This window comes from Lathyrus oleraceus, chromosome 6 (assembly GCF_024323335.1).
Source record: "Lathyrus oleraceus cultivar Zhongwan6 chromosome 6, CAAS_Psat_ZW6_1.0, whole genome shotgun sequence".
In the NCBI taxonomy this organism is placed as follows: domain Eukaryota; kingdom Viridiplantae; phylum Streptophyta; class Magnoliopsida; order Fabales; family Fabaceae; genus Lathyrus; species Lathyrus oleraceus.
This window is the reverse complement of record NC_066584.1, coordinates 452,508,578-452,535,749: the sequence shown is the minus strand read 5'-3', so window position 1 is coordinate 452,535,749 and position 27,172 is coordinate 452,508,578.

The window sequence follows — 27,172 nt, the reverse complement described above, 5'->3', positions numbered from 1 at the left end:
CTTTCCAAGCCAAACTAGGTCTAGACCTAAACATGAAAGTTGTTTGGAATGTCATTTAGTGTAACATTTATCTTTGAATCATTTTCATATGACAAAAATTGTAGGATATAGGGTCTAGGTAACCCCAGTTTTGACCAGTTGACTACCCCTGGTCAACCACCATGAACCAACTTGCTAGCTTGACATTCTCTTGACTTTTGGGACTCATGGAGGATCATATATGCATAAGATGATGTAATTTTAAATATCCCTTGAAATATTTGATCAATTGTTGAAGAAACTTGTTGAAGAAGTCATACAAGATACCCAGATGAATTAGGGTTTCCAAGGCAAACAAACTCCAAACTCTTGATGATTTCTTGATCAAAATGACATGTGAAGGTCATGGGAATTCATATATGATACTTAGTGACAATGTAAACCAATTATTGATTGATCTCCTTGCATTGATGGTCTTAAACCCTAGATATGAGCTTGATAGAGCATATGTGAGCATACACACTGCCTACAAAAGCACAAACTATACAATGACATATTTTTGGTATTTTGATTAGTAAAAATAAATAAAAAGGAAGTATGATACAAACAAATGTGATTGGTGATCTCCCCTAATGCAAACCCAATGAATGAGGGGTAAGGAGAATACCAAGGTATGATCCCAATGCTAATGCATATGATGAGATGGCATGAGGGATCTTGGGGTCAAAATTGGGGTCTTACAGCCACCCATATTTAAGGACGTTCTAGCTAAGGAGATGAAGGTTAAAATCTTCATATCGACTCAGTAGAATGGGCTTAAATAACAACCTATAGAAACAAATTTTGGTCCCTAAGAGACCTCATGATGTATATGATATGAATGCTAAAAATAATATATATGGGGAAAATGAAGCCACAAAGGAAAAGAGTCTAGAGAGATTAAAAGTCCACAGGAGTATAATGCATTCCATAAGGAACACTCACTGGGAAGACAGAGACTCTAGGGGATAAAAAGTTATGCATAGGCCAGGCTACGCCTTAAAACTGTTGGGGACACGAGGGATTCCATGAAAATAAATCAATGGAAAGACTCAGCCGGGGATAAAAAGGAAATCTGTAGGGGACATAAGTAAATCAGGACAAGGCTGAAGTACTCGATCCAAACAGGGGACGATGATTCCGCTGAGGAAATATGCACTCAAACTCAACTGGGGAAGAAGAGATCTTCAATACAGGAGTAACATAAGTATATCACCCACTACCGGTTACTGGGTAAGGAGATAACAAAATTCTGTCAGAGAGGACATTCGTTACCGGTTAGGGTAAACATATCGAGGATGATTCACTAAGGGAAACAGAAGGTGTATTCATTACAAGTTACTGGGTAAGAATAACCTGTTGGGGAAAAGCCAAAATAGGATTTACAACTACCGGTTACTGGGAAAAAAACCACAAAGAGGAGGAAATCTGTCATCGGTTAGGATGTACATATTAAGGATTGACCCTCTTGGGAAGGAAAGAGGGATTACAACTATGTTATTACTGGGTAGAATACCAAAGAGAGAATATCTATCACTAGTTAAGATGAACATATCAAGGATAAACTCAAAGCAGGGAAGAAAATAGTCGTCATCCGTTAGGATGAAAATATCAAGGATAAACTCAAAGCAGGGAAGAAAATATCCGTCATCGGTTAGGATGAACATATCAAGGATAGTCTTCTTGGGGAAACGTGTGAACGAATCCGCTGGGGGAAAATATATTACTCTTTTCGGGTATTGGGAAAAAGTAAAATACTCGCAGATCGAGAAGAATATTACCAGTCATTGGGTAATAGACTCTCAGGGGATCAAAAGCATCTGTCTAGGTAAGATCTAGAGAGAAACGGTTAATCAAATACTCAAACCAATGAGGACATAACGCATGGGGGGGGGGGGGGGGGGGGGTTCCATCCAGATAATCAACTGGGGAAGACACTAAAATAATAATCATCCACGAGGAAATAACTCAATAGGGAATGAGAAAGGTTAACTTCTTTCTGCTTAAAGGGGCTGATACTCTATAATTGAAAGAGGACAGACACACCGAATCTGCATGGGTAAAAATGATACCATCATAGCAGAGGATTAGAGAAAATGAATCACAGAGTGCAATAATTATGCAATAATGAAATTTATGAATGTATATGTATATGTATATATGATGATTATGCTGACAAAACGATCACAAAGGATACAAACGTCACCGATCACCAATCATCAATACAACACTCGGCCAATCTCAACAGGAGGGAACCAAGTGGAGAAAAGGGGTGAATGGAGAATGACAATCATCTATCTCAAAGGCTCAACCCTGGTTGGGGAAAGATGCCAGATCTACTGGGAATCTGACTTGTCAACTCTGCGAGGATTTTAGATTAACATCATATAAAATGGGAGACAACCTTGCAGAGGATCCAACATGCTGCTCTATGTAGCACCTCAAATTTGCACCCCCCATTTGTACATTCATTTCATTTTTAGTTCATTAACATTGCATAGTACATTGCATCTCATCAATCAAGACTGGTATCAGGAGAAGTTATCTGTGCAAGAGACCAAGCATTTTCATGAGAAAAAGGCCCTATGGTTGTTCTAGAGAGCTTGTGTGAACCCAAGGTTCATTTTCATGCAACTTGATCAGGTGTTAGAGGCTCAAAGTCCACAGTGCATTTTCAGGTTGTCTGGGGCCCATAAAAGTCAACTGCAAGTCAACTGAGGGCTAGGAGGTGGAGAAATGGTTTGAGACACTTCATTCATGTCCAAAAGAGGTTTATTCATCATGTCAAACATCTACCTTGAAGATTTTGAAGCCAGATCAAAAGTTTCCAAAAATGGAAAATGACCTGTAATTTGAATGTTTCCAAAAATGGCAAGTTTTGGACCAACTTCAACTCGACTTTCCAACATTAAAGAAGCTTCAAATGAAATTGTGTCCAACATGAAAGTTGAATATCTTTCTCTCCCATTTCCAAAAAGTCCAAGATCATGAATTTCTAATGAATGGTTAAGGAGTTATTATCAAATCATTGCAAAGTATGCTTGAAACTTTAAATGGCCATATCTTTTGAACCAAGACTCCAAATTAGGTGCTCCTTTTTGCACAATTCTCCTCATGACATGAAGTTTCCAAATAACTCATCACATTGCATGAAATTTGGATATATGATCACTTGCTTATTCATGAAGTTTTTGAAGGAAAATTGTCAAACTCAAAATTGGTTGATCACATGCATGTAATTCCATTTCCAATGTGTGCATGGGCTAATTTTGAGTGGATTTGGGCTAGCTTGGTGTACTGTTCACGTGTGCATCCCATGCATGAGGTGAAAATTCAAATTTGTGCATGCACCTTATACTCCTTTAATCTCAATTAGCTTTGGCTTAAGTTTAATTTCAAATTAATTAAGAGGGAGTATATAAGCTTAATTGCAACTGTATTGAAGAGAACACACAATTTCAGATCTAGAATTGGGGTTTTGATCAAAATTTTCTCTCACAAAGAACTTCAAGATTCCACGCATAAGACTCATTTCTCTTGCATAATTCTTGATCCTGGTGAAGTTTTGAGTGAGATTGAACGTGCCATTGGTGATTTTCTGCTCAAAATCGTGCATACCAAAGCTTGAAGGTGTTCATGGCAATTTTGAATTGAGCCGGATCTACATGTTTCTAAGCTTCCAATTATTCATCAATCATCTCTACAAGCATTCTGGAATTGATCTGGATCATTTGGAGTCTTGGATCGTGCAAAACCATAACCTGCTCTTCAAGAGGTGAGTTTTTCGACCTTCACAATTCTCAAATCCATGTGTATAGTTGTGTAGATCTTTGTTTGCTGATGATTCTGGTAGAAATTTCATGAAAAATGTAACATTATTCACTGAGTTATGAGTGATTTAAGTTTTGCATTCAAGAATGTTTTTGCTCGATTCTCTTTTGTTATGTGGATTTAGGCTTAGTTGTTGGTTGATCCTTGCTCACCATTGAAAGATCTTTGTGATGATATAATTTTTGTTGGATTTTGGACATTTATGGGAAATCTGGAAATTGGTGCATGAACATTCATCATCTTCATCATGAAGAAGATGAAGATTCATGTTAGCGACGGATGTTGCATGCTAGCGACAGACTAGCGTCCAATCTGGGCAATGTTAGGGTTTTCAGGTGAAACGGTGTCGTTTCACCTTGGCGCGCGCAGTTTGAATTGAAACAGGGTTCGTGTAGCGGTGTATTCGTCACTTTATGATTTATTGATTAAACCAAAAGTAAAGCATACAAAGAATCGAGTCGCCACCGCACTTTTATTTATCCTAAGGAATGGCTAAAAAGCGAACAAAAGCCTAAGAAGTTTTACACATAGAAAACTAATGAAAAGATCAGAGAATCTGGGTAAGGGGTTAATTACGCAATGGGAAGGTGTTAGGCACCCAAAACGTCCTAGGTACTCCTAGGGAGCCCTTTTCACACTTTTTGTATAAAAAAGTTTATTTGTTTATGACATATTGTGCAAACATGATTGGGAAGATGAGAAAAGAATATACAAGTTATTATTTTTGTGTTTGAACGGATGAACCCGTTGCCTACGTACCTTCCATGAAAGGTAAGGATCAAAACGCCGTAGTTCGGCTAAAAGATTTCCAAAATATGACTGGGTTCATTTTAAAACAAAAGCCCTAAGGTCTTTCGTTATCCACGGGAGAAAACTCAACCTTATACAAACAACAAGTCCACCATGTGAGAAAAGCTTCGACGTACTAGAGGGGTTAACCCTGTTTTCAGTACGGAAGTCTTACAGTTCGATCACTAAGGACAAAAGGCGAGATTAACATCAACCAACTAGGATAAATCAAACTTATGGCTAATGCATGAAAACTTGAATGAGAAGTGGGCTTGGGCCACAAAACAATTGAATGAGTGAGATTAATTGATTTGAGTATTCATGAATAGTATGGTCAAAGTATGATTAGAATTGATTCAAAGAAGTGTTATGAAATAGAGTTTGAAAAATCAAAGGCCTAAAGCCTAGGTTTCTAATTTGAAAAGAGATGAGAATGTTTGCACAATAGTTGAAGTTTTTGATTAACATGTGAAAAGGGAGTTTTGGAAACACACACAAAAATGGAAGGGTGAGGAAGTGTAAAACTTCTTAGATGTTCACCTCTTGAAATCATATGGAAGATGATTCAAGTGTGTCCTTAGGAATAAGCAAATGAGCAATAGCAAATAAGCAAAACAAATGATACCGGATGCCAATTGCTGTACTTATACCAATCTCACAAACAAAGGTGGATACCGGATACCAATCAATGGATTTACACCAGTCTCCTAAAACAAAGAAGGATATCAGATGCCAATAAATGGACTTACACTAATCTCCTGAAACAAACAAAACATGGATATCAGATGCCAATCAACTGGACTTACACTAATCTCCTGAAACAAACAAAGAAATGATACCGGATGCCAATCAACTGGATATCGGATACCAATAAATGGATTTACACCAATCTCCTAAAACAAACAAACATGGATATCAGATGCCAATCTATCTGGACTTATTCTAATCTCCAACAGATGGTCATGGGAAAACAAATGCCAACAACATGGACTTACAATTGAATCCTCACATACAACAAACAAACAAAAGCATTAAGCAAAGAGGACATAAGTGGCCAATGAAATGGTCTTACACTCAATCCCTTCCAAATCATAGGAACAATGGCCAATGAATGGACTTACAGTTGATTCCTCAATGGACAAACAAAGGTGTGTCACAAAGATATGAAATGATGATCATGCAATAATGAACAATTAATGATGATAAATGCACAAAGGCAAACAAGCAAACATGTACAGATGAACTAATAAGCAATCAATGATTCAGTTAGCACACACTATATACAAGCAATTAGGCTCAAGCAAGGGTTAGACTTTACAGTCAACTAGAATGGGGTAAGTTGTGCTCTTAACCTTAACATTGAGAGTTAAGGTGAAGCAGATGAAAAGGAAATGAGGGGTGTGCCTCATAGCTCTTATCCCTGGTCAGGGAGAGCTTCAAATGATAGAAGGTGTGGGAGTTCAGAAAGTTGGAACTCTCTCCACAAGAGAATGACTCTATAGATCTTGGGTTAAGGTCCACAATGCATCAACATGTAATGTGAGCAAAGGGATGACACACTGAATAGTAGGAGATGGACTACACATCTCTTTTATCTACCAATTGCCTCATATGAGGACTTTTCCTGCTTGGCACAAAGAGTAAACAATCACAAGCATTGCCTCTTAAGGAGGACTTCAAACAGGTGCCTGGCCACATAACAAGCCAGGTCTTCCAGACTACATGAAGAAGAGAAATTATACCTAATTGGTTAAGCAACCAAGGAAAAGCAAGTTCAAAATGAACTTAAGCAACTAATGTACCTGAAAACAAAGATAATCCAACAGTCAACAGACAATACACAATCAAACAAGCAAGGCTACTATGTGCAAGGCACAAGCTCAACTCAAATGAGCTAAAAGCATCCTACAAAACAAGTCAAGGTTAGTCAATATCAATAAAATAAACCAACTCAAGCAATGTGAATTAATCTCCTTATGGCTATGTACTTCTTAACCTGAAAACAAGCTCAAACATGAGAAGCAAACCACTAGGACAAGGCCTAGGGTCAAAGAAGGAGAAATAATCCAAAACAGAACATGAAAATTGACAAGAATCAAGATTAATCAAATTAGAACATCATCCAAAAGGTCTCATGTCAATAGCATCAACCAAATTCATTTCATAAAGCAACCATGGCAAAGCATGCATGTTGAAAGCTCATTGAAGCAAACAGAATGAACCAATCCACATCAACTCAAAAATGATTCAATAAATCTCAAGAAAAATCATGGCTAAACATAACACATCAAATGATCATCACACCAGAAATCAAGGCATTTGGATAAGTTTAAACATGGCAAAGAAATTCCATAAGGCAATGTAAGCACAACCAAGCTCAAAGGAGGCACAAATTGATACATCAACTTAAGGCAATCCTAAAATAGAGATGACAAATGATAAATGACTCAAACCAAAGCCACAATAAACTTCAATGTGTCTAGAAAGCATGTGTAAAATTTCAAGTTCATATGATAAGGAATAAGCATTTCACAAATCATGGAAGTTCAACACTCTTCAAAAGTCCACAAATGACCAACCAGCATAGAAAATCTCAAACAAATCAGAAATAGATCTAAAACTTCTACAAAAATTCATGATCAATCCTAACATCCATAAGGAGCATCATGCAAAAATTCAAATCAATTGCCATTTAATTGGCATGGTGAAGAAAATCAACAAGTTGGACAAGCCATGGTGTGACACACATTGTCACACCTACATTAATCAGATCATATCTCAACATCCAGAAATGAGAAAAATACAAACTCAACACCAAAAGGTCAATTAGGATGTCTAGTTTAAGCATGTCAATTTTCACATTCATTGGATCAACCATCATCATTTCACAAAGAAAATGGCAAGCAAGGTACATGATAGCATATGCATGAACAAACCCTAGGCCAGAACAAATTTTCAACCGTGCAAAAATTCTGGAAAAATATCCATAAAATAGTAGACATCATGAGGAACAAGGTGAAAAAAGTATCACATCAATTCGATCATTATTTATGGAGTTATGATTTTTTAAAGTGGATGAAAAAATAAAAAAACATGTATGAAGCATATATGAACATGAATGGCATATTATGGATAAAATATACAAGGCATTTTGGATTTTGATGGAGCGGGGAATCGAACCATGTGAAGGTTCAAATTGAGCGCGCCAGTTAAGTGAAACGCACCGTTTCACTTAACTGAGCTGGCAGGGAGAAGCGCTCTCGTCCAATCGTTATGCCAAGCCAGCATTACGTGGACCAATACATGGCGACTAACAGAAAAACACATGCATACAGCGCTAAACAAGATCAAACAGGCATCTGGAAAAAAAACCCTAGCAAGTTCATGCGCATTCATCATGTTCATCATCATCAAGAACAAACATGCACAGAAATTCACAACCAGCACACCATTGGATTCATCTCACATCATACATCAACAATCCAGTATTAATTTGACCTAATTCTCAATAATATGAATGGATCGAGCAAGAGAAGTTCCACATGTCAAAATTAAAATCAACATAACTACTTCAATTCTGCATGGATTTCATGGATCTAAAGTTCAGCATGATCAGCATTAAAGGATCTATAAGATGCATATATCAATTTCATGAATTATAAGATTCGAATTCTGACCTCAATGAAGCTACAGAAGTGAAATCGTGCAATTCAGGCCTGGAAAAGCTGAAACAGAACCTCCTCAAAGCTTAGATGAATGAATGGATGAGAAAGAATAGCTCAACAATGCTTGATTTATCCAGAAACTTCAACTGCCATAGATGTGCATAAGCTTTAACAGTCCACAATTCTTGATGAATTCTTCAAGATCTTGCTTCAACAATCTTCAATTATGCTTGTAGATGATGAACAAACCACGAACCAAGCAAAGGATATGAAGAATTTGGATGAAAAAGTTGAGAGAGAATTTTCAGATCTGAAATTTGTGAAGTCTTGTTATGATTTTCTGTTAGGATTAGCTATATATACCATCTGTTAATGAAGCTGCTAATCACAATTAAACCAAATGCAAATGGATTAGTGAAATTCAAGTGTTGATGCAAAATGGAAAAATCACCCTTACATGTGCATGGCAATGGAACAGTGCACGATTTTCACTTGGAATGAGTTTCAAATGCTGTTTGGAGGCAAAGGCAATTGCTAGAAAATGAAAACAATGCATATTTTTCAAATGACCACTTTCCCTCCAAAATTCAAATGAAATTCAAGTGAAAATGTCAATATTTTTGTGATGGAAATGCATGTTTTATGATGCATGTTTTGGATAGAGCATATCAAGATGGAAATGTTCCAAAAAGAACCATTTCAATTGGCCTTTTGGTTCAAAAGTTATGCTAGCTTGAAGTTCAAATTCCATTGACAATGATTGATCCATAATTTCTTAACCACACATGAGAAATTCATGTTCTTGGACTTTTTGGAAAGGTGAGAGAAAGATATTCAACTTTCATGTTGGACTAAATTTCATTTGAAGCTTTCTTGAAGATGTAATCTTGAGGAGAAGACCTTTCCATTTTTGGCAATTTTGAATTACTGGTCACTTACTATTTTTGGCAAGTTTTCATCTGACCTCAAATCCTCCATTGTTGATGTTTGAAATGTCAAATGAGACTTGTATGGACATGAATGAGGTCTCTCTAACCATCTCCCACCTTCAAATCCATGATTGAATGCACAGTTGACTTGTATTGACTTTTCTAGGGTTTCAGTTGACTTGGCTATGCTCTGATGAAATCCAAGCCTCTACCACTTGAGATCTTGATTCAAAATGATGTCATAGCTCATACGAACTCTTGTGAATGATCAATGGTGCCCAAATTCTCAAGAATGGCCACCATATATTGCTTAATGAATGCCTTTGACTACTTTGACCTAAGATTGCTTCATCTGCAAGTAACAAGGTTAGATGACATATTTTTGTACTTTTGGTTAGTAAACAAATGAAAAGCAATGATATACAAATGCAAAACATGCTTGGTGATCAAGAATCACACTCAAAAGATAACCCATCCACAAGGAGGGGAAGCAAGGTGCACAATGATCCTTGAGGCAATGATATGTTATGATATGATGCCATGAGGGATCTTAGGGACAAAATTGGGGTCTTACAGATGCCCCTATTTAAGGTCATTCTAACCGGAGAAGTGAAGTTTAGAAATCTTCATTCGACGCGGTAGAATGGGCTTAAATAACAGTAATGAGACAAATTTTGGTCCCTAAGAGACCTCATGATGCAAATGTATGCATGCAAAAGACAAATAACACTCTGTGGGGAATATGGGTCCACAAAGAAGGAACGATCCATCGGAGTAATACACTCACTAGGAACGGAGACTCTGACAAGACTCTTATGGGGATAAGAAAAAAGCAAAAGAATGCGTGAGCAGGACACGACTCTGAATTAGGGAAAACTGGGATTAGACACTGCGTGAACAAAACACGACTGGACTGGAGACCTCACTGGGAAGTGAAGGAGATTCCAAAGGAGAACACATCCATTGGAAAGACACAAGCTGACTCACGAAATGCGTGTACTGGGGAGAACACCAATACAGCCACACGAATAGAAACACAACTCCGCTGGGGAAATCTAATAAAGACTTTCCAGGGGAAGCCAAAGGATGAGATGTTACCGGTTAGTGAGTAACATGCTCGGGAAGAAAGAATATCTAAGACCTGTGTACGGGTGAGAGATATCAATCGACCAAATCATCTGAGGAAAACCGGAAAAAGGTATACTTCAACTCAGGGAAATCTGACTCCACAAGGGACCAAGGTCATAATAGGGAGCAGACAGGAAGGAACACCAAGGATATCGGGTTGTAGGTATGTAACAGGTGACCGACCAAAGCGTGAATTGGTGTGTGTTCCAAAACACTCATCATCCTGAAGAAAGCTAGAAAAGCAGACTTGTTTATAGGATGGACATTTGATTCTGTAAAGAATACAAATCTTACTCAGTTGGGGAGACAAACAAAGGATTCAACCAAAGAGTGCATGAGATATATTATCTATAGCCGTCAAAAACGTAGACAATATACTCGCATGGAAGATTATCCTGAACCGGGTTGTAGGTTGTTTATAGGATAAAAATCCGAAATCGTGAATTGGTTTGTGTTCCAAAACACTCATCATCCTGAAGAAAGCTAGAAAAGCAGACTTGTTTATAGGATGGACATTCGATTCCACAAGGAATACGAATCTTACTCTGCGGAGAAAACAATCAAAAGATTGACCCAAGAGCGTATGAGATATAATATCCATTACCGTCAGAACGTGGATAGTATACTCACAAGGAAGATTATCCTTAACCGGGTTGTAGGTTGTTTATAGGATAAAATCCGAAATCGTGAATTGGTTTGTGTTCCAAAACACTCATCACCCTGAAGAAAACTAGAAAAGCAGACTTGTTTATAGGATGGATATTCGATTCCACAAGGAATACGAATCTTACTCGACTGGGGAAACACGAAAGGCTTCGACCGAAGAGTGAATGAGATATATTATCTATTGCCGTCAAAAACGTAGATAATATACTCGCAAGGAAGATTATCCATAACCGGGTTGTAGGTTGTTTATAGGATAAAATCCGAAAAGAAAGGCATCGGGATACCAAACTAGGTATATAAAGATGACCGATCAAAGGGAGCAACAGACATTACCAACAAGAGGGTAAATGAAAGAAGACTCGCCGGGGATACATTGATGAAAATCAATGATCCGGGGAACACAATCACTGACAAAAGGTGAAAGGGCCCGCTGGGGATAAAATTGCTAGCATACGGTAATTATCCACAAAAGACTTGCTGGGGATATAAGTGCTTATTCAAGCAACTTATCCAAACAAAGGAAAATCAACATCGAATACTAGATGAAGATAACCACAAAGAGGGGATTACATCTACCAAAGATCGGGTAGAAAACCACAGAAGGGGAATTGTCATCGGTTGGGATGAACAACAAAGTTAACTCCGTTAGGGGAGAAAACGGGTTTATAACTACCGGGTAGTAGGTAGAAAAAACAGCAAAGATAGGACTTACAACTGCTGGTTTGTAGGCAGAGGCCCAAAAGTTCCACTGAGGATAAGATGAATGAGCGCCGATTTGTAAGCTACTATTCATTTATACCACAGGGAAGTACGAGAGACAGTTGAAAAAAGGCCAATTTGGGATCGAACCAAAAGGCGGACTGAATCAAGACTCGTCCTAATAAGGATATAACTCAAAAGGGAGAACCCATCCCAATGTGTGTTGGGAGGGAACGGAAACAACCGTCATCCACGAGGATGTATCTCAGTGGGGAAATGGCAGGAAAGGATAGACACATTCTGCTTAAGGGGCTGACTCTAAATTGAGAGATTAGACACCCGACATCTGCTTTGGGAGATCTATTAGGGAGATCTGTATCACCATTAGCAGGGAACAACAAACAAAAGATATATGGAAAAAGTGCAACATGAATATCTGAATGTTTTATGAATATGCATGAATATGCGTGATTTATGTTTGATGAATGCTGACAAAACAGACATATCTAACTCAAATAGGGTCCAAGAATCAAACGCCCGATACTATACTTCCAAGGGAAAAACCAACTGGAAAGCCAATCTGCTGGAGATCCATATGCTGAAAAGCAAAGATCTGCGGGGAGGCAAAAGATCCGAGATATCAGGAAATCACAAAATCTCTGAGTGATGGATTAGCAATCAACCCAACAGGGGTACAGAAAGTCACAACAGGCAACAACGCCCACAAAGACAAATCTGTTGGGGAAAGGGAGAAATCCCAAGATATCTGCAGGGGAACAAGAGCTCACTGCACAGGCGAGAACTGCTATGAAAGCAACTCCAAATAACTCCGCTGGGGAACAACCCACAAAGGGAGAACAAATCATCCATGTAGAATCTAACTGCACAAGCAACTCTACTGGGAATAATGCCAGCCATTCCATCGGGAATAAACCCACTGAGGAAAGATAGATCACACAAGTAGATTTTGCAACAAGCCACTCTACTGAGGATCAAAAGCATCAGGGAATCAACCAAATCTCTGGATGATAGATCACCAACCGACCCTACTGGGGAGAACAACTCTGGCGGGGATCTGGATTCTATTGGGAATACCAACTCTAGCGGGGACTCTGGGGAAATCACACAGATATAATCCACCAAACCACAAATCTACTGGCAGATCCACTGGGGAATCCACTGGGGATAGGGAGGAAAGCTAGGGACAACCACCAAATGCTGAACCTTCCAAGAAAAACCCAACAACTGCTGAGGAGGAGAAAATCACTGCTTTGCTGAAGGGAGAAGAGGTGAAAACCTCAACAAACGCTCCGATGGGGAGATATAGCATAAAATGCAGTTTATCATATCGACAACATTGCAGGCGACTGCGCTGAGGAAAGTGGTAAAGTATCGGGATATCACTCCACTAACCACTGAATCTTTAAAAAGAAAGCAACCCTGCTAGGGAGAGAAGCAACAACTCTGCTGGCGACTGCACTAGGGAGAGTGACGGGGTGTCGGGGTCTCAAACCACCAACTATCGAATCTTCCAAAGGAAAAACACCCATGCTGGGGAGAATACTATTGCTGGAGAAGAAAACGAAGTCTTCAACAAGCACTCTGCTTAGGGAACAACCCCAACAACAACTCTGCTTGGGGAACAACCCCTAACAACAAAGCAGGAGAAAGAGAATACAACCAAGCCAGGAATATGAACAAATGTCTTACCTGTTGGAAATCATGCCACCCTCGGGAGAGCACTGAGAGATTCTTAAGTATCCTTTCATCATTGTGAATGCTCACTTTGTTTAAAACAATAATTTTGAAAAATTTATTTGTTTAAAACAATGACATTTTATCAATTAAAACATGCAAAACATTTGTTGAATTGAAACCAATAAGAGTGCAAATAATTGGATAAGAGCGTAAATTGATTTGATGGAATGGTAGCCTGCAAATGGCAAGACTCCATAGATCTGTACAAATTTGAAATCAGTGATATATATTGGAAGAGGGCTACATTGAACATAATGATCCTTTCTCTACCAATTTGAATCTCGATGTATTCGAAGCTTCAGTCGACGACGAATCGAGAACCTCTGACGAAAAGACGGCTGTGGAACAGAAAGTCTTGTCAGGATGCAGTTACTTGCCAAATCCCTAATTTTTGCCTAGATTGCCCCAGGGTGAGGTACTCAATCTAGCGGGATGCAAATATTCTTTTTTCATTTCTCTAATTTTTTCCTGAATTACCCTTGTGGGTTCTCCATCGAGACGCTCATTTTTGCCTAAGCCGCCCTTTCGGGTTTTCAACTTAGCGAGCTATTCTGTTTTTCTTTTGCATATACTTTTTTCTTTTAGGCAAAGTATTTCTTGACTGCATCTGAATTCACAGGACGAGTGAAATCCTCCCCATCCATTGTTGTAAGCATCAAAGCACCACCTGAAAAGGCTCTCTTAACAACATATGGACCCTCGTAATTTGGAGTCCACTTGCCCCTGGAATCGGGCGCGAAAGACAAGACTTTCTTGAGCACGAGGTCACCTTCTCGGAACACACAAGGCTTGACCTTCTTATCGAATGCTTTCTTCATTCTCTGCTGATATAACTGACCATGACACATGGCAGTCAATCGCTTCCCTTCAATCAGATTCAACTGGTCATAACGACTCTGAATCCATTCAGCATCAGTCAACTAGGACTTTGAGGGTATAATTTCTTTTATTTTCAAAAAAAAAATTTGATTTTTGATTTTTTTTCTTTTATTTTTTTACCCTCTCTTTTTCTTTTGGTGTTTTTTTTTTTATTGCATTTGCAATGCCCCAGTTTGACTGTTTTGCTGATTCTCATGATACAACTGAATGAGCTTCTTTTCGTGCTCAAGAAGACGGGTAATCTCATCAGGAATCCCCTTCAACATCATCTTCCTCTGCTTCAAATACAAGGAATTCAAGATTGGGAGATGGCGTTGGATCATTATATTCAATGGGTTTAGAAATCCCTGCATAATGATTCTGGATAATGAAAAGCTTTTGAATTTAAACAAGCAAATCATTTATGCAGATGAAAAGATTGCTTTTTTGTTTTTCAGGGTTTTTTGTGATCACTGATTTCATGCAAAAGCAAAAAGTGAAAACAAATGGAAAAACAAATGTTTAACAATGCATTAATTGAATGAAATATCATTGTATTATATGCTGCCAACAATGTCATCACTTCTCCTTTTGGCATGGGAGAAGGGTTTTGAACAAAGTGAACCATTACTCTGATCTATGAATGACTGTAGGAATATCTACAGCGACCCAATTATGGCAGACACCACCAGGTATGATGAAGTTGCTCAAATCCTCTGCATCCTCTTCCAAGATAGCAGCAGCTTCTTCAGCTTGATCAACATGGATGAATCCTCCACTCTTGAACAAACCTTGCTCGTTGAATGCCCCAGAAGAATAGCCAATGCCAGTCCGGGATTTATTGTCTTCAAGCTCAATCATCTTCCCTAAACCAGCAACTGCACCACATTCAATGGCCAGTTTCGCATCTCGATAGGAAGAAAATGAATGAGACTTCTTCTCGATTGGTTCATCAATAGATAAAGCTTGGAAAGGCGTTCCAACTTCATTCTCAGCGTCAATATATGAGAAAGAAGACAAGTGGCTAACTAGGAGAGCCTTTTCTCCCTCTACCACAACCAGTTTCTTGTTCTTAACAAATTTCAGCTTCTGGTGTAGGGTGGATGTCACGGCGCCAGCTTCGTGAATCCATGGTCTACCAAGGAGACAGCTATAAGATGGGTGGATATCCATAAACTGGAAGGTAACTCGGAAATCACTTGGTCCAATCTTGATTGGGAGATCAACTTCCCCAATCACGGTCTTACGCGACCCATCAAAAGCCTCCACAACAACACCACTCTGCCTCATAGGAGGACCCTGATATGACAATCGAGAGAGTGTGGTCTTTGGCAATATATTCAAAGATGATCTAGTGTCCACCAGCACGTTGGACATGGCATCAGTCTTGCAATTCATAGAGATGTGTAAAGCCATGTTGTGGTCTCTTCCCTCCTCAGGGAGATCAGCGTCACAGAAACTCAAAGTGTTGCAAGCAGTGATGTTTGCAACAATACTATCAAACTGTTCTATGGTGACGTCTTGATCAACATAAGCCAGATCCAATACTTTCTGCAGAGCCTCCCTATGGGGTTCTGAATTCAGCAGCAAAGATAAAACGGAGATTTTGGATGGCGTTTGTAGAAGCTGGTCTACAACATTGTACTCACTCTTCTTGATGAGCCTCAGCATCTCATCGCATTCTTCATTCATAATGCCACTCGGGCCAACAGAAGAAGCAAGAGTCTTTTGTACAGAGGAGGGTTTGGCAACAGCAAGTGTCGGGTTTTGAACATTCACAGTCGTCCCAACCGGACGCTCAACAGTATCAGAAGCAACGTGAGGTTTCGGGGGTGCAGAGAACACACGACCACTACGGGTCAACCCGCTCACATCGACAATATTGGTCACAGAAGTTGAAGGCAATGACACTTCCTTCCCATCTTCCACAGCAACAGCACTGTAACGAAAGGGAATAGCTTTTTCAGAAGAATAAGGCACTGGGCCTGCAGGCTTGATTATCAGTGAATGAGAGACCTTCGACTTGCTACCATCATAACGGATGACAACAGGCTCAGGCAATTTGAACACAGGAGAAATAACATTCACTTCTGGTTCATCTTCATCAACATTACGGTTCTGAAGAATCTCTATGGTACCTTCATCCAACAGCTCTTGAAGCTCTCTTCGCACTTGGCGACAACCCAAACGATTAACAGAGCAAATGCGGCATCTGTCATGGTCGTGCTCCATATGACTGTATTCAGACAGGAGACGATGCAAGTCGACCAATGACTGTCTAATATGACTGACATATTTGACTTTATATTTCCCAGGGCACCCCTGGACCATGTTCATTGATTTCCTATGCTCGGGCAATGGGTTCTTTGTAACATTGGGCCTGAGTCCTCGAAGCTCAGAATGCCGCATCGCATAAGGTCCTGAACCTTAGTCTTCAGCTGAAAGCAATTTTCTACATCATGTCCTGGAGCGCCAGAATGATAGACACAGTGCAGATCAGGCTTATACCACCACTGAGGGTTGACCGGTATAGCCGGAGGATCTCTCGGAGTAATCAGCTTCCACTCTATTAAAGAGGGATACAACTCTGCATAAGACATGGGAATAGGATCGAAACTGATCTTCTTCCTATCATAGTTCAGATTGGCCTGATTATTGGTGCTACCACGAGGCTGGTAAGCCTGTTGCTGTGGACGTTGTTGCTGCTGACGATACTGTTGAGAAGATTGTTGCTGATTGTGTTGCTGACGATGATATTGCTGATGTTGATGCTGATAATTATCCCTGAAAACAGGTGCTACACTAGCCACCTGGTGCTAATGATGCACTGGCTTCCTCTTATCAGAGGGTATCTTGGATTTAGCATGAGACTGCACGGCATGTGCCTCCCCATCTTTCTTCTTAAACGCCCCATATCGTTTAGAAGAGCCTTCATCTTTAGCCAACCGTCTTTCACGGACACCTTCCTCCAGACGCATCCCCATGTTCACCATCTCGGTGAAATCAGAGGGAGCACTAGCTACCATCCGCTCATAATAGAATGAGCTAAGCGTCTTCAAGAAGATCTTAGTCATTTCCTTCTCTTCCAGCGGAGGAGTAATCTGAGCTGCCAGCTCTCGCCACCTCTGGGCGTACTCCTTAAATGTCTCTTTATCCTTCTGAGACATGGCCCTGAGTTGATCACGGTCAGGCGCCATATCAACATTATATTTATACTGCTTGACGAAGGCTTCGCCAAGATCGTTGAAGGACGGGATGTTTTCCCTATCAAGGCTCATATACCAATGAAGAGCCGCACCGGACAAACTATCCTAGAAGTAATGAATCAGAAGCTGATCATTATCTGTTTGTGTAGACATTTTCCTGGCGTACATGACCAGGTGAGCAAGAGGGCAGGTGTTCCCTTTATATTTTTCAAAGTCAGGCACTTTGAACTTGATTGGAATTTTAACACTGGGAACAAGGCAAAGTTCAGCAGCAGACTTGCCAAACAGATCTTTCCCTCTGAGGGTCTTCAATTCCTTACGCAGCTCAAGGAATTGGTCGTTCATCGCTTCCATCTTCTCATTGACATTTGGGCCCTCATACGGCTCAGAATGATAGATGGTGTCGTCTACCCTGGGAATGGTATGTACGACAGGAGGAGCAACAGCAAGGACCGGGCTAGATGCCGGCATAGAAGCAAAAGTTGGAGCAGGAATATCTGGCATGAAACCTGGAGGCATTCCCCAAGGAAACCCGGCTGGCATGGCATTTGGCATATAGTGAGCACTAGCAGCTGGCACAGTCGGAGCAACGACTTCTGATATAACCGTCCTCTGGGGAGGAGTTGCAGGCGGTTGAGAAGGTTGATTCTGAGCAGACAGAAACTGCTCCATCAGAGCAGTCAAACGGGCGACCTCTTCCTTCAGCTCTCTGTTCTCTTGCTCAAGTTGATCCATTACTCTAGAAGAATTGGCTCTGGTATAGTACCGGTGAGTCAGCTTGTCTTCAAAATAAATGAAGAGCACAGAGTTAGGCCACAGACAAGAAGACCAGAACAACCTGCTTATGCAAAATGATGCATGCGATGCTTGTGCATATGCTTTGTTTTTCAAGGAACTTTTAGGGTTCTATTTGCAAATTTTTGAAATATTTAAGCATTTAATAGCATATGGAAAATATCTCATCAAATATATTTGGAACAAAGAAGTACAACATTTTTGATCAAATTACAAAGGGAAAAGGAAAATAGACATCCTATGGATCCCTAGAAGCTCGAGATGCTGGAAGACGAGATACACAAAGCTTCTTGATCTCTCTCTCATAGGCTGCTTCCATATCCGCTTTCTCCTTTGCAAGTTGATCATACTTCCTTTTCCAAAATTTGGAAGACTGAGGAAGCAGAGAAGTCCAAGTATCATTCGGATCATCGATCACCTGATGCTCGAGAAACTCGATCAGAGCGTCCTTCTCCTTGATCTGCTGAAGCAATTCTTCTCTTTCACGGATCCAGGCACGTGAAAGGTCTTCTTCTCTCAACTCCTCTACGCCTTGGTTGGGGAGGGTTGAAGGCCCAACCACATCCAACGGTGTAGGTCTCGGATGATCATACGGCATAAGGTACACAGAAGCTCTCTGTCTGACCCAAGAGGTATATGGCTCCAAAGCAATGCAATTCTTCGGACCCAATTCATTCCTACCCTTCTTATGAATCTTGCGCCAAGCGCGGACAAATCTGGCTTTCAGGCCTTGGGGATCTTTACCCTCCTGAAAGAATACACCTTCTAACAGAATGTTATGAGGTTTATACTTTAGGGGGAACCCAAGCTGACGACGTGCTAGAATGGGATTGTAGCTGATCCCACCACATGTACCAAGAAGAGGCACATTAGGGAATTCACCACAATAATCAATAATCTGAACTGTATCATACACGCGATCATACCAAGAGATATCGTCATTAGTGAGAGACATGAGTCTCTGAGACCACCGTAGACATCCCTTGTTCTCCTTGAAAGCGACCGTCTGCGGTAAGTGAGAAATAAACCACTTATACAGCAGAGGCAAACAGCACACAATAACTCCTCCACCCTTCGCATTCCTCAGATGCAAAGAGACATAGGCATCACCCAACAGAGTCGGAACAGGATTAAGAACTGAAAAGATCCTAATGGCGTTCACATCCACGAATTTGTCGATGTTGGGGAACAAAACCAACCCATAGATGAGCAGCTCAAATAAAGCCTCAAAGGCATCCTCACTCATGGCCTTCCCATAAACGGTAGGTTGAGCGATGAGGAAATCAGAAGGAAGACCCTGAATTCCACCTTTGGTAGTCAGATTAGCTTTAATCAAGGCTTCATCTATGTGCAACAAGTCTGCAATCTCTCGAGAAGTCGGAATACTCTCTAGGCCACTGAATGGCACCTGATCCAGAATCGGGATCCCAATAAGATGAGCATACTCCTCAAGCGTAAGCAACAGCTGGAAATCCGGGAAAGAGAAGCAGTGATACAGAGGATCATAGAACTGAGCCAGAGTACTCATCAGTCCCTCATCAACCTGAGTAGTCAACAGAGGCAAAAGCTTCCCATAACGAGCTTTGAAACCCAAGGGATCTAATACATAGGATGTCAGATTCCTTAACTCTTTCACATCGGGCTGTCTAAAGCTGTACTTCTTTGTATGCCTTTTCGGTCTTTCCATGTCTGAAAATTTTGCAAATAAACCCTTTAAGTTCCTTGAAAATTTTCTGATTTTTCTGATGACATGAATGCAGATGAATGCATGAATGCATGAATGCAACAATCACACTCAAGGATCAAGCAAGTCACACCAAACAAAGGTCATGGGAAAGCTCATAGTATCCTTAATATCAATCATCCATTTTGGTGGATTTAGGTTTACACCTTATCAACACCCAAGTTCCATTGATATTAACGGTACATGAACCGGCTCAAACATCCTTAATATCAATCATCCATTTTGGCGGGTTATGGTTTTCACCTTATCAACACCCAAGTTCCATTGATATTAAGGATGTCTGAATGACTCAACCATTAATCACGGGTTTGCTGAGAGTCACGAGCATGAAGTTTCGGTTAAGAACCACCCAAAGGGAGTGTACTAGGGTTTAAACGTGTCGAGCATGTTCTACCAGAGGTTCCCATAATCATCATCCCATCTCTCGGATATTATCGGAGGAATGAATACTCGTATTCCAAAAATATTCTCAAGAGAGACTCTTATGAGTGTAGTATCTCGTAACAATCACATCAGATCTGACATCTGAACGACCTCCGCACTACGTCCTAAAAATAGGCCAAGATGGGCTTGGTAAACTAAGGTCCTTGGCTTCTAAGGCACATGATTGAAAGAATAATGCCTAACCACAAATAACTTGTGTGACATTATTAATCCAACATGACCTCCACCAAGTGAATGGACTCGCAAGTCAACTGGCTAAGGAATACTCCACCCCAGTCAACAAGACTACGCCATTCTCCTATCCTAAGGTGCACTCGAGTTCGGGTATAGAACTCATCTCACAGAGATCGCCAAAGCAAACAGCAATTGTATATCAAGCAATTCAAACATTACAATCAATACAGTTATCCCAAATTGTACAAAAATATGTCAAATAACAGATAAACAATATCATACAACAAGGGTGAAAAGTAGGCAATACCACCAAGGAATTGACTGTCCCCAGCAGAGTCGCCACTTTTCTGTAGCGGTGTATTCGTCACTTTATGATTTATTGATTAAACCAAAAGCAAAGCATACAAAGAATCGAGTCGCCACCGCACTTTTATTTATCCTAAGGAATGGCTAAAAAGCGAACAAAAGCCTAAGAAGTTTTACACATAGAAAACTAATGAAAAGATCAGACAATCTGGGTAAGGGGTTAATTACGCAATGGGAAGGTGTTAGGCACCCAAAACGTCCTAGGTACTCCTAGGGAGCCCTTTTCACACTTGTTGTATAAAAAAGTTTATTTGTTTATGACATATTGTGCAAACATGATTGGGAAGATGAGAAAAGAATATACAAGTTATTATTTATGTGTTTGAACGGATGAACCTGTTGCCTACGTACCTTCCATGAAAGGTAAGGATCAAAATGCCGTAGTTCGGCTAACAGATTTCCAAAATATGAGTGGGTTCATTTTAAAACAAAAGCCCTAAGGTCTTTCATTATCCACGGGAGAAAACTCAACCTTATACAAACAACAAGTCCACCATGTGAGAAAAGCTTCGACGTACTAGAGGGGTTAACCCTGTTTTCAGTACGGAAGTCTTACAGTTCGATCACTAAGGACAAAAGGCGAGATTAACATCAACCAACTAGGATAAATCAAACCTATGGCTAATGCATGAAAACTTGAATGAGAAGTGGGCTTGGGCCACAAAACAATTGAATGAGTGAGATTAATTGATTTGAGTATTCATGAAAAGTATGGTCAAAGTATGATTAGAATTGATTCAAAGAAGTGTTATGAAATAGAGTTTGAAAAATAAAAGGCCTAAAGCCTAGGTTTCTAATTTGAAAAGAGATGAGAATGTTTGCACAATAGTTGAAGTTTTTGATTAACATGTGAAAAGGGAGTTTTGGAAACACACACAAAAATGGAAGGGTGAGGAAGTGTAAAACTTCTTAGATGTTCACCTCTTGAAATCATATGGAAGATGATTCAAGTGTGTCCTTAGGAATAAGCAAATGAGCAATAGCAAATAAGCAAAACAAATGATACCGGATGCCAATTGCTGGACTTATACCAATCTCACAAACAAAGGTGGATACCGGATACCAATCAATGGATTTACACCAGTCTCCTAAAACAAACAAGGATATCAGATGCCAATAAATGGACTTACATTAATCTCCTGAAACAAACAAAACATGGATATCAGATGCCAATCAATTGGACTTACACTAATCTCCTGAAACAAATAAAGAAATGATACCGGATGCCAATCAACTGGACTTACACCAATCTCACAAAACAAACTGGATATCGGATACCAATAAATGGATTTACACCAATCTCCTAAAACAAACAAACATGGATATCAGATGCCAATCTATCTGGACTTATTCTAATCTCCAACAGATGGTCATGGGAAAACAAATGCCAACAACATGGACTTACAATTGAATCCTCACATACAACAAACAAACAAAAGCACTAAGCAAAGAGGACATAAGTGGCCAATGAAATGGTCTTACACTCAATCCCTTCCAAATCATAGGAACAATGGCCAATGAATGGACTTACAGTTGATTCCTCAATGGACAAACAAAGGTGTGTCACAAAGATATGAAATGATGATCATGCAATAATGAACAATTAATGATGATAAATGCACAAAGGCAAACAAGCAAACATGTACAGATGAACCAATAAGCAATCAATGATTCAGTTAGCACACACTATATACAAGCAATTAGGCTCAAGCAAGGGTTAGACTTTACAGTCAACTGGAATGGGGTAAGTTGTGCTCTTAACCTTAACATTGAGAGTTAAGGTGAAGCAGGTGAAAAGGAAATGAGGGGTGTGCCTCATAGCTCTTATCCCTGGTCAGGGAGAGCTTCAAATGATAGAAGGTGTGGGAGTTCAGAAAGTTGGAACTCTCTCCACAAGAGAATGACTCTATAGATCTTGGGTTAAGGTCCATAATGCATCAACATGTAATGTGAGCAAAGGGATGACACACTGAATAGTAGGAGATGGACTACACATCTCTTTTATCTACCAATTGCCTCATATGAGGACTTTTCCTGCTTGGCACAAAGAGTAAACAATCACAAGCATTGCCTCTTAAGGAGGACTTCAGACAGGTACCTGGCCACATAACAAGCCAGGTCTTCCAGACTACATGAAGAAGAGAAATTATACCTAATTGGTTAAGAAACCAAGAAAAAGCAAGTTCAAAATGAACTTAAGCAACTAATGTACCTGAAAACAATCCAACTCAATCAGTATACAACTCAAAAAGTCAAACAGATAATCCAACAGTCAACAGACAATACACAATCAAACAAGCAAGGCTACTATGTGCAAGGCACAAGCTCAACTCAAATGAGCTAAAAGCATCCTACAAAACAAGTCAAGGTTAGTCAATATCAATCAAATAAACCAACTCAAGCAATGAGAATTAATCTCCTTATGGCCATGTACTTCTTAACCTGAAAACAAGCTCAAACATGAGAAGCAAACCACTAGGACAAGGCCTAGGGTCAAAGAAGGAGAAATAATCCAAAACAGAACATGAAAATTGACAAGAATCAAGATTAATCAAATTAGAACATCATCCAAAAGGTCTCATGTCAATAGCATCAACCAAATTCATTTCATAAAGCAATCATGGCAAAGCATGCAAGTTGAAAGCTCATTGAAGCAAACAGAATGAACCAATCCACATCAACTCAAAAATGATTCAATAAATCTCAAGAAAAATCATGGCTAAACAGAACACATCAAATGATCATCACACCAGAAATCAAGGCATTTGGATAAGTTTAAACATGGCAAAGAAATTCCATAAGGCAATGTAAGCACAACCAAGCTCAAAGGAGGCACAAATTGATACATCAACTTAAGGCAATCCTAAAACAGAGATGACAAATGATAAATGACTCAAACCAAAGCCACAATAAACTTCAATGTGTCTAGAAAGCATGTGTAAAATTTCAAGTTCATATGATAAGGCATAAGCATTTCACAAATCATGGAAGTTCAACACTCTTCAAAAGTCCACAAATGACCAACCAGCAAAGAAAATCTCAAACAAATCAGAAATAGATCTAAAAAATCTACAAATATTCATGATCAATCCTAACATCCAGAAGGAGCATCATGAAAAAATTCAAATCAATTGCCATTTAATTGGCATGGTGAAGAAAATCAACAAGTTGGACAAGCCATGGTGTGACACACATTGTCACACCTACATTAATCAAATCATATCTCAACATCCAGAATGAGAAAAATGCAAACTCAACACCAAAAGGTCAATTAGGATGTCTAGTTTAAGCATGTCAATTTTCACATTCATTGGATCAACCATCATCATTTCACAAAGAAAATGGCAAGCAAGGTACATGATAGCATATGCATGAACAAACCCCTAGGCCAGAACAAATTTTCAACCGTGCAAAAATTCTGGAAAAATATCCATAAAATAGTAGACATCATGAGGAACAAGGTGAAAAAAATCTCACATCAATTGGATCATTATTCATGGAGTTATGATTTTTTAAAGTGGATGAAAAAATAAAAAAACATGTATGAAGCATATATGAACATGAATGGCATATTATGGATAAAATATACAAGGCATTTTGGATTTTGATGGAGCGGGGAATCGAACCATGTGAAGGTTCAAATTGAGCGCGCCAGTTAAGTGAAACGCACCGTTTCACTTAACTGAGCTGGCAGGGAGAAGCGCTCTCGTCCAATCGTTATGCCAAGCCAGCATTACGTGGACCAATACATGGCGACTAACAAAAAAACACATGCATACAGCGCTAAACAAGATCAAACAGGCATCTGGAAAAAAACCCTAGCAAGTTCATGCGCATTCATCATGTTCATCATCATCAAGAACAAACATGCACAGAAATTCACAACCAGCACACCATTGGATTCATCTCACATCATACATCAACAATCCAGTATTAATTTGACCTAATTCTCAATAATATGAATGGATCGAGCAAGAGAAGTTCCACATGTCAAAACTAAAATCAACATAACTACTTCAATTCTGCATGGATTTCATGGATCTAAAGTTCAGCATGATCAGCATTAAAGGATCTATAAGATGCATCTATCAATTTCATGAATTATAAGATTCGAATTCTGACCTCAATGAAGCTACAGAAGTGAAATCGTGCAATTCAGGCCTGGAAAAGCTGAAACAGAACCTCCTCAAAGCTTAGATGAATGAATGGATGAGAAAGAATAGCTCAACAATGCTTGATTTATCCAGAAACTTCAACTGCCATAGATGTGCATAAGCTTTAACAGTCCACAATTCTTGATGAATTCTTCAAGATCTTGCTTCAACAATCTTCAATTATGCTTGTAGATGATGAATAAACCACGAACCAAGCAAAGGATATGAAGAATTTGGATGAAAAAGTTGAGAGAAAGTTGAGAGAGAATTTTCAGATCTGAAATTTGTGAAGTCTTGTTATGATTTTCTGTTAGGATTAGCTATATATACCATTTGTTAATGAAGCTGCTAATCACAATTAAACCAAATGCAAATGGATTAGTGAAATTCAAGTGTTGATGCAAAATGGCAAAATCACCCTTACATGTGCATGGCAATGGAACAGTGCACGATTTTCACTTGGAATGAGTTTCAAATGCTGTTTGGAGGCAAAGGCAATTGCTAGAAAATGAAAACAATGCATATTTTTCAAATGACCACTTTCCCTCCAAAATTCAAATGAAATTCAAGTGAAAATGTCAATATTTTTGTGATGGAAATGCATGTTTTATGATGCATGTTTTGGATAGAGCATATCAAGATGGAAATGTTCCAAAAAGAACCATTTCAATTGGCCTTTTGGTTCAAAAGTTATGCTAGCTTGAAGTTCAAATTCCATTGACAATGATTGATCCATAATTTCTTAACCACACATGAGAAATTCATGTTCTTGGACTTTTTGGAAAGGTGAGAGCAAGATCTTCAACTTTTAGGTTGGACAAAATTTCATTTGAAGCTTTCTTGATGATGTAATATTGAGGAGAAGACCTTTCCATTTTTGGCAATTTTGAATTACTGGTCACTTACTATTTTTGGCAAGTTTTCATCTGACCTCAAATCCTCCATTGTTGATGTTTGAAATGTCAAATGAGACTTGGATGGACATGAATGAGGTCTCTCTAACCATCTCCCACCTTCAAATCCATGATTGAATGCACAGTTGACTTGTATTGACTTTTCTAGGGTTTCAGTTGACTTGGCTATGCTCTAATGAAATCCAAGCCTCTACCACTTGAGATCTTGATTAAAAATGATGTCATAGCTCATATGAACTCTTGTGAATGATCAATGGTGCCCAAATTCTCAAGAATGGCCACCATATATTGCTCAATGAATGCCTTTGACTGCTTTGACCTAAGATTGCTTCATCTGCAAGTAACAAGGTTAGATGACATATTTTTGTACTTTTGGTTAGTAAACAAATGAAAAGCAATGATATACAAATGCAAAACAGGCTTGGTGATCAAGAATCACACTCAAAAGATAACCCACCCACAAGGAGGGGAAGCAAGGTGCACAATGATCCTTGAGGCAATGATATGTTATGATATGATGCCATGAGGGATCTTAGGGACAAAATTGGGGTCTTACAGTTCGATCCCAGCCGAGCGCATGTTTTCAAATGCAGTCATATTTTAGTGTTTCCCTCCATATTTCACATGCTTTGCTTATTTTTTATTTTCATTTTTTATGCTAACTTGTAAAATCCATATCAATTTGAAAAATGACTCAAATCACTCCCAATTTTTTGCAAAATGATCCTCTGTTTGTCAAGTTTTTTATGATGATGATTTCAAAAGTTGTGCATGGCTGGATTTCTGTTGGTGTTAGAGAATGTGAACCTAGGTGCTTTTATGACCTTGCCTTGCTCTTTCTATCATGAAATGCTTGATTTTAATCCAATGGACATGAAATTTTACATGATGATTCTAGACATGCTAATGGATGTTTTAGGCTTGGTTTGGTATTTTTATCATTCATCATCGCTGTTTTATGCATGTGTTTGCATGGTGTGACAATTTGTGTCACACATTTGGTTGTCTTGCTTGTGCAATTTAATTTCCATGCC